Source organism: Gracilinanus agilis, chromosome 6 (assembly GCF_016433145.1).
Source record: "Gracilinanus agilis isolate LMUSP501 chromosome 6, AgileGrace, whole genome shotgun sequence".
NCBI classification, from domain to species: domain Eukaryota; kingdom Metazoa; phylum Chordata; class Mammalia; order Didelphimorphia; family Didelphidae; genus Gracilinanus; species Gracilinanus agilis.
In genome coordinates this window covers 118,267,146-118,277,234 of record NC_058135.1, presented here as the reverse complement: position 1 = coordinate 118,277,234, position 10,089 = coordinate 118,267,146, and positions in this window count along the sequence as shown.

Here is a 10,089-nt window from a genome sequence, read left to right as displayed (position 1 = left end):
GTTGAGGCTTTCTAGATTTCTTTTTTTTCCTGGAGTCACTATTGTTGTTTAATCATATCCAACTCTATAACCCTATTTGAGATTTTCTTAGCAGAAGATACTAGTGTGGGAGCAGCTGGGTAGTTCAATGGATTGAGAGTCAAGCCTGGAGATAGGAGGTCCTAGGTGCAAATTTGGCCTAAGACACTTCCTAGGTGTATGACCCTGGGCAAGTCACTTAACCCCCATTGCCTAGCTCTTACCCCTTTTCTGCCCTGGAACCAATATACAGTATTGGTTCTAAGACAGAAGGTAAAGGTTTTTTTTTAAAAGTGTGAGTGGTTTGCCATTTCCTTCTCTAACTCATTTTACAGATCAGAAAATTGAGGCAAACAGTTTTAAGTGACTTGCTTAGAGTCACCCAGTTAGTAAGTGTTTGAGGCTGGACTTGAACTCAGGAAGATGAGTCTCCCTGACTCCAGGCTTAGTGTTTTATCCATTATGGCACATAACTGCCCTCATACTAGAAACATACTGAATTAAAAAATACAAATTAAAGTAGGCCCCTCTTTTATTTCATAATAAATTGCAGTGAACAGTCATTACATACCCTTTAAAGTTTTTGGTTTTTTTAAATCCTTATCTTCTGTTTTAGAATCAATACTAAGTTTTGGTTCTAAGGGAGAAGAGCTGTAAGGGAGGTAATTGGGATTAAGTGACTTGCCCAGGGTCACACGGCTAGGATGTGTCTAAGGTTCATTTCAACCCAAGACCCCCCATCTCTAGGCATGTTTCTCTTTGTACTGAGTTACTTAGCTGCCCCTAACATTTCTTTTAAGTTACAACTCCATCTTTGGAAAACCTGGATGAGTGGCCAGATTTAACTTGTAAAGAAGCAAAGGGGAAAATGTGGTGAGGGAAGAGGGATACAGATTTGGGGTGGTGGGAAAATTATAGTATTTGGTGTCAGAACACTTGGCCGTAAGCTCTAAATCATTTAATAGTTATGTGCTGACAGGCAGGCTATTTAACCCTTGTATGATCATTTCCCTAAAGTGGAACAAAAGTGCCTTGATTTCAAGGATTCTGTTGTTTTAATTTTTGCATCCTCAGTGAAGACTATGGTGTTTTGAAATGGTTATTAAATTGAATCTGAAAACTTATATTATCTACCTTACTAGTTTATTATAGAGAATAAAGGAGAGGCATTTATAAACAGTTTTAAGATTCATGAGGCATTTTACATATTTATTTATTTATTTATTTATTGGGTCCAGACCTATGATCCTTTGGTATGAGCAACTCCCTATCTAGGCAAATAACTTCTGCAATTATGTTAAGAGAGTTGCCTGGGGTTCTTAGAGATCAAGCAGCCTCCCTAGATCACAAAATCATTATTGGCTTGTTTTTCCCTTCTCTGTGGAAGTCTCTTTCTACAATGCCATTGAATTGCTATTATCATTATATATGTTATTGAATCAATGTGTATTTCTATGGATTTAAACCTTTTTTGTGTCATAGACCTTGTTTAGCAATCAATCTGGTAGGGCCAATGGATCCTTCTTGGAATCATGTTTTTAAATGCATAAAGTATTATTATAAAATATATATTTTGTATAAACATTCTATTCTATTATTGATTCTATTATATAATATATACATTTTATAAAATGCATAAATATAAAATTAAATGCATAAAATTATAAAATATAAATACAAAGGAAACTGATACTGAAATATAGTATAATTACAATGTATTTTTAAGTCTTTCCTTTTTGATTTTTAAATTTTTCTTTCTTAAAAATTCAATCAATCAATCAATTAATTAGAAATATTTTCCCATGGTTACATGATTCATATTCTTTCCCTCCCCTTCTCCCATTCCCCTTCCATAGCCAAGGAGTAATTCCACTGGGTTTTACATGTATCATTGATCAAGACCTATTTTCATATTATTAATATTTGCAATAGAGTGATCACTTAAAAGTCTACATCCCCAATCATATCCCCATCAAACCATATGATCAAGTGGTTTTTCTTCTGTTTTTCCTACTCCCACAGTTCTTTCTTTGGGTATGGATAGCGATCTTTCTCCTAAGTCCCTCAGAAATGTTCTGGATCATTGCAATGCTGCTATACAATGTATTTTAAAAATATAAATACATACATAAAACTATATCAGAATATTAAATTGAAAACAAACCAGTTCAGAGATCCCAGGTTAAGAACCTATGATGTATTCCTTTTACAGAACTGATGCACTTGATCAGGGAAGAAAGAGACCTACCTACTTTTTCCTTGTTAATGCAATTTTTAAACATTTACTTTCTGACATTTTTCAATCCATGCTTTCTCTCTCCCTCCCCCTCCTCCCCTTTTCACAAGAAGGCAGGCAATATGATACAGATTGTAGATATTTTATCATATAATACATATTTCCATGCTCATCATGTTGTGAAAGAAGACATATTGATTTTCCTAGAGAAAAGTTCAAGGAGGAAATAAAGTAAAAAATAGGGTGTTTCAATTTGCATTCAGATTGTTCCTTCTATGGCAGTGGATATCTTTTTTTTTTTTTTTTTTTTTTTTTTTTGGTCTTGAGTCTCTTGAAGTTGTCCTAGTTACTTACCTTGTTGATAACAGTCAAGTCATTCACAATTGCATTGTTGTTATTACTGTGTTCTCCTTGTTCTGCTCACTTCACTTTTTTTTTATTTTACTTTTTAAATTAATTACTTTTTATTTTAATAGAGACCTAACTTAATTCTATAAGGTCACTTTTTATTTGTTGAAAGGAGTTATCAAAAGTCATAGTTTATTCATTTACGCAGAATGGTCATTTGGCCATCCTTCTTTGCTATTCCCTGAATAAGGCACTCTCTTGTTCCTGTGACTTTTTACAGAGAATGGCCCATCTTTGGAATCTTAGAAAGCCTTAGCTTCCTTTGCAATCCTGCTCAGGTGACATATGATACCTTCAAGAATCTTTTCCTGATCTCTATGTCTTCCAGTTACTTTGTTGTATTTTGTATGTACTTTGTTTTGACTTCCTGCATCCATTTTATATTTCTCTACTAAGGGATAAGTTCTGGAAGGGCAGGAAAAAACAGTTTTGTGTCTGTTTGTGTAGAGATGCCTTTGTATCTTCAGTGTTTGGCACATCGGAGGTGCTTAACCAGTGTCTGACTGCCTAACATGTTTATTGAAATGGAATTTGTTTCTTTCTGGTTTTTAAAAGTAGAAACCCAGCTTCTTAATGGGTTGTTTTTTTGCCGGGGAGGGTAAGGGATAGTTATTGGTATAGTTGTTGCAAAATGCAATGTCATAGTTACAATTAAAGGACAAGGAGAAAAGAAGAGGTCCCTATTTTTCTAACAAATAAGGTAAAAATACAGCAAAGCCCCTTCACACTTTTCTGAGGGCTGGAAGTCTTGAATTAATTTGGGCTTAATGAAGTGGGATTTTTGTTTAGGGCACTCGGAGCCAAAAGTTTATCTTTCACTTTGGTCAAAACAAAGGAATTACTAAGTAAATAAATAGTATAAACAAGGTTACTTGTTTTGGCTGCCTTAAGGGAAAGCCAACAAGTGGTTTTTAAGGGTTACTTTAGAAAGAGATTTGTATTTAAATAATAAATGTGCTAAATCTTTTCTCTTTATCTGTTAATGAGCAGATAAGCTTCTTAAAGATTTAGACCTAGGAATCCCTCTATCCCTTCTAGGTCAGAAAGGTTTCCCTGGATAGCTAGATATAAAAAAATATTTATTGAATATAACAAGGATTTCCTTCCAGTTTTTTTCTGGGTTCTACATTTTTCATTCCCTTCCCTCCTCCAAGTAAATTAACATGGTTTTATTTTAGCAGGTCCATGTTCAAGGAAGGAAATTAACATACTAATTCAATAATTTTTTTTTTACTCCTGGAAAGCACAGGATTTAGACCTGGAAGGGTTAGAAAGCTTTAGAACTAGCTGAATAACTAGACTCCTGGTTCAAAGTCAGTTTAGAAGAAGGTGTCCAATCTTGGGCCTTTGTTGTTTAGTGTTTTTTTTTTTTTTTTTTTAAATAAGTGACTTATCAGAAGGTGTATGAGTCAACTGTAGAACCTGGTGGACAAACAAAGCTTAATGACATCTTAAACTACCAACATCTTCAATAAACATTTATTGTTGTTGTTCAGCCATTCCAATGGTGGCTAATTCATCATGGCCCCCATTTGGGGTTTTCTTGGCAAAGATACTAGAGTGGTTTGCCATTTTCTTCTCCAGCTTATTTGACAGATGAGGAAACTGAGACAAACATGGTTAGTAGTCTTACCCAGGGTCACTGAATGTCTGAGGCCAGAACTCAGGTCTTCCTGATTCTAGGCCTGGGGCTAAGCCCTGGGGATAAAAAGAAAAAAAAAAAAAAGAGGCAAAAGACAGTCCCTGCCTTTCAGAAGCTCACAATCTAAAGATTACATTGAGAGAAGCAGTGTCTAGGACATCTGAGGTAAAGGTCCTGCTGTTACTGTCCTGGTCAGCTCACTTTTGTAGTATCATGTGGTAGGTATGTGTTGAGGTTTAAGAATACTATGGATCATTTAGAGAGCAGCGGGGAGGGTAAATGCCAATGGAGACAGAAGGAACTGGGCCGATTTAGCCTAGGAAAGAAAATGAGCTAAAGAGGAAAGCTGAGAAGGTGGCTGTTTTTAAGTATGTAGAATTCATGGGTAGAATTTTTTACAAGACTAAAAACTTCTCAGCAATTAGTGCTTGTCTCTTCTTTAGTGGAGGTTTTCTTGGAGATGTTGGAGGACCATTTGTCAGGGATTTTTGTTTAGCTATATATGAGTGGGTCAGAACTCTCTTCCAACTCTGAGAATCTGGGAGATGTACAGGGGACCTAATATACTGTTTAACTTAGAAGCTTAAAAATATAGGGGAAAAGAACAGTATACTGGGAGAAAAAAAAATGAATCCCTTAGATGAGGAAACAGGACAACATGTAGTTTTGGGTGCAAAGTAAATGATCTATTAGTTTAGAACTTGAGACACAATTTTTAGCTCTCATATGGAAGAAAAGCTTGACATGGCACTTTGTGGAACATGAGGCAGCAAACTTTTAAAAAATGTATTTATAACTTTTGTTTTCAGATTATCTACATTTTGTAATAAATCTTCTGCACAAAGAAAGCCACTCTTTATGACAAAGAATAAAAAAAATTGGAAAAGAACGTTCAGTAAAATTAACAACACAGTCATCAGATCTCATAGCATATGCTGTACTTGACATCCATAGTCCCCCATTCAGCAAAGACAAGAGAGGTACTGTCTCATGTGTCCTCTTTGAAGGAAGGAAAACAAGCATTTATTAAACCTCTACTATTTGCTAGGCATTGGAGCAAGTGCTTATGTTCATGTACCATAATTTGTTTAGATTGCCCAATCAGTGACCATCTAATTTGTTTCTATCATTTTGCTGCCATGAAAAGCACAGTTATAAATATTTTTGGTATATGCTGGAACTTTCCTTAAGGTACATGTTAAGCTGTGGGATCTCTGGATCAAAGACATGTACATTTTAGTTACTTTCTTAGTATAATTCTAGATTTGGACTAATTCACAACTCTACCAGTAATGCACTAGTATGGCTATCTTACCAGAGTAACTAACTTAAATACTCTTTACTTATTATTCTTTGCAAGAATTTGGCAACATCTAGAGCTGGGGTTCTTAGCCAGGAATCCATTGGCTGGGGATTTAGGAACTCAGATGTGATAAAATATATATTATTAAATTTCCATTTAGCATCTTCTTAAGTTAAAAAAAAATTCTGACAAGGTATCCACAGGTTTCGCTAGACTGCCATAGAGGTTCATGGTACAAAAAAGGTTAAGAATTCTTGATCTAGAGCAGGGGTCGGCAAAGTATGGCTCTCGAGCCATATCTGGCTCTTTTGAGGGCCAGATATGGCTCTTTCTGCAGGAGCCATAAAGTCAAATTTTTTCAGGTGCTGTTACAGGAGCGGCACTGTGAGCACTGTACAGCTCTCACAAAATTACATTTTAAAAAATGTGGCGTTTATGGCTCTCATGGTCAAAAAGGTTGCCCACCCCTGATCTAGAGCAACAGAGGAAAGGAGAGATGCCTAAAAAACAAAACAACAACAACAACAAAAAAAAACCAAGAAAAAACAACTACTCAGAGGGAGGATTTGGATTTGAATCATGATTTTGGCTACTTGAGCTTGTTTACTATCTTTAAAACTAGAAAGTCAAGGAAAGCAATATATATATATATATATATATGTACATATATATACACACACACACACACACACACACACACACACACACATATATATATAATGACAAGGATTGTAAACAAAAGCATGAAGAGCAGTAGATTTTCACAAGGTTTTAAGAACTAAAGAACATACCTATTCTTTCCACTTGAAGAAAGCTGGGGTACTTTAGATATAGAATAGGGGATATATATTGTTAGATATAGTTGCTTCATATCTACCTGGGTTTGCTTAACATTTTCAAGTTCCTTTCTGGTTCAAAGGGGAGAAGAAATAGGACTTAAGTGGAAATAACTATGGTATCAAAGTAAAAGGTACCAGTAAAATTTAAATAAAATGAAGGGGCTGGACTGGATAGATATGCTGTTCCTTGGACTAACACTGAGCTCCCTAGAGTCAGTCAGGACAGAGAATAACTTCAGAGGAGAAGTCAGTGCTAACCAGACAGGTCAAATTTATCTAAGAAGACAGCTGTGTAATTGCCGTGTACCTAGCCCAAGCTATAGCATTGCAGACACGCACAGGTGGCTATCTGGAGAGCAACAGAGAAACATGACATTACCCTCTGGGTCACAGGAAAATTTCCATGGAACCACAAGCCTTCCATCAGAAAAATAAGCTAAGTCTTAAAAAGAAAATCAGTCTGGGAACACCAAATTTAATTAAAATGGGAGACACGATCCCTAGAGGCCCTGTTGTATTTCTTCAGTCTAACGATGCTCTTGGCCATAAAAAGCTTTCCCGGCTCTGACACCAGTTGGTTTGGAAAAGGCTGAACAAGTAAAACAGTTTTTTGCAAAGTTGCAACTTTTTCTCCCCCAAACAGCTTGTAAGGCCTCTGATCAATGTTTGGTGACATATTTAAGTAGTATCTTTCACAAGTGAGATGAATAAATGGGCCGTTGGGTTGATTTTCCATTTTATAAACAAACTTTAAATGTGAAACTGTACTATTTTCTGTGTGGGCTTTGTAGACATTTTCCACTTTAGGATTCATATCGAATTCTAAGTGTGGCTTTAGCACTGTGGTACACTCTTAAGGTTTGGGGAAATAATAAAAGCTTGGGGAAATGGAAAAGAGGAGAGACCTGGGAGGGGGCAGGGCACAAGGGAAAAGACTGCTGGCTCTAAAGTCAAAAGTCTTGTGTTCAAATTCTGGTTCTGATCCTTGCTGAATTTTTAGGCAAGTTAATTATCCTCCCTCAGCCTTCAGCTGTAAAATGGAGAGATTGGACTAGCTGCCTTCTGAGAACTTTTTCAGTTCTATCTTTATGATCCTATTTCATTGGTGTGGCAGGGGTGGGGTGTGAGAGGGGGAGTGAGACTCCTAGCTCGGTTTTCAATAATGCAGAGAGCAACTCTTTGTAATTTAAGGCAGCTTTCCCAGAGGCCTTAACTTGGCCTGAGTCAGCATTGTGTCAGAAGCAGAGCCTGAATTCAGATAGTCCTCTAACACCTAAGGTGGCCTTCCATACACTATGTTATGCTGCATCTCATACAGAGAAAAGAAAAAAAAAAGTTAAGAAAGGTTTGAAAAATGCTGCTAAAAGAAGAAAGTCTCCATTGAAAAGAAGTAAGAGGGGGCAGCTGGGTATCTCAGTGGATTGAGAGCCAGCCTAGATACCTGGGTTCAAATCTGACCTCAGACACTTCCTAGCTGTGTGACAGCTGGGCAAGTCACTTGACCCCCATTGCCTAGCCCTTACCACTCTTCTAACTTGAAACCAATACCTAGTATTGATTCTAGGACAATAAGGTAAGGGTTGAAAAAAAAAAACAATGAAGATCAATAACAGGAAGCCCAAGGTGGGTAAGGTAAACCCAACTTTCCTTCCTTCCTTCCTTCCTTCCTTCCTTCCTTCCTTCCTTCCTTCCTTCCTTCCTTCCTTCCTTCCCTCTTTCCTTCCTTCCTCCCTCCCTCTTTCCTTCTTTCCTTCCTTCCTTCCTCCCTCCCTCTTTCCTTCCTTTTTCTTTTGGTTTAAAAAAAGAAGAAATAAAAGAGAAAGAAGGACTATTATATCAAGCTAGGATTTTTGAGTCACAATTTAAAACAATTCTTATCTTCCCTCCATTACATGTGAAAACAATTTTTTAAACATTCACTTTCTTTAAAATTTTGGGTTCCAAATTCTCTCCTTCCTTTCTACCTGCCCTTCCTCCCTGCCCTTCCTCCCATTCTCCCAGCTTCCTGAGACTTTTACATATGCCATCAAGTAGAGTCACAAATTTATAAAGACTTTATCTTTCTTTTGGTTTTCTGCACTATTTCTGGCTTATGAATTTCACATCAATGTGGGTAGTGAAAAAGAGAGCTAGCTTCTATGTTCAGCTCTGTTTCTAACTAGCTATATATGACCAAAGGCAAATTATTAAACCTTCTTTGTACCTGTTTCTACCACGAAGGGCTCAGAATCTCTAAAGGTCTCTCGCAGCTACAAGGTTTGATTCCCTTGGTATAAAATAGCCAATTCTGGTATCCGATAAGCTTATTTAACCTTGGCAAGAATTATTACTGGAAGAGGTGAGTGTCTGAATTCTTAATTCTGCACTCTGCAGTCTAGGCTGGGCAGATTCACAATTCATTTGGCCATTCTTGTGCATCTGGACTCGATATATGACCACTGTATTTCTGTCGTCTACACTGTTAGACTCAATGTGCAATTAAATAAAGGATTACTGTAATTCAACAGGTGTGCTGTTATTTTCCTTATTATCGATCAGCCCCAACGTCTCTATTTGTTACTAGAAACTCAGAAAGCACTTTTTAAGGACTTCAACAAAAATTTTCCCCAAAGCTTCTCAGTTACATTCGAGGAAACTGCTTGAATAAAACCTACATTTATGATACCGACAAGGCAGAATGTTCCAGGTAAGTGGAATCCTAGCTCTAGGACTGATACTTGGAGGTGGGGATGGGGGGGGAGGGGCACCCGGAAAGAGGATTAGACAATTCGCTCTCAGAGGTTGTTAGAAGAGAGGGATGCCGGTCCTCTCCACTTTTTGCCTCGGATCCCGATTTCTGTAAATACTGGAAGAGGAATTAACGTGATTTTTCGCTGTCTCCCAGAAGAGGTCGATTTTTTTTTCTGCAGCTCCCAAGTTTTTGAAAGAGCCCGAGTCTCCGTGGCCGATTTACAAAGGCTCTGGGAAGCAGGGGAACACCTGTTTCTCCTGGACTACGTCCACGAAGGGCCCAGGGGCTCGCGGCCACCCTGAAGCGTTGAGGTCAGCCTCCTGGGTCTTTGGAGAGCCCTCTCCTCCTCAATTACAGACCTTCCAGACACCGGATATCCTCACTGCTTTAACTGGCAGGGGCCACGCGGCTGCACGCCTGTTTCCTCTGACAACTACCACAGTATTTCCATTCTTGCACTAAGTCTGTAGTCTATTTCAGGAGTGTGTGTGTGTGTGTGATTCTCCGCCCTCTACCCCCATATCGATTCCACTTATCCAGAATTAAACGGGAAAAGAAAATCCTCCAACCTCCTAGACACCAGATGGAGGGTCTGGTATCCACGCCCTTGGGCCCCCAACTCGCCTTTCCCGAGGGCTCTAGGTAGGTCGCAGGAAGGGGCTGGAGGAGATGGGAGTGAGCGGCCGCTTGGAGCCATGTGCTCTCCGGTTGTTCAGACGGGCCCCCGGGAGGCGGCCTCCTCATTGTCCGCGCCCCCTGCCCCCGCCCCTCACCGCGTTCTATTCCCCCTCCCTATCTGTGTCGCACACACGCGCGCACAGCCCAGGAGCTCCGGCGGAGACTGGGGAAGGCCGGGCGGCGGCGGCGGCAGCGGCGGCAGCGGCGGGGCGGGCGGGCGCGCGCGGGCGGCCG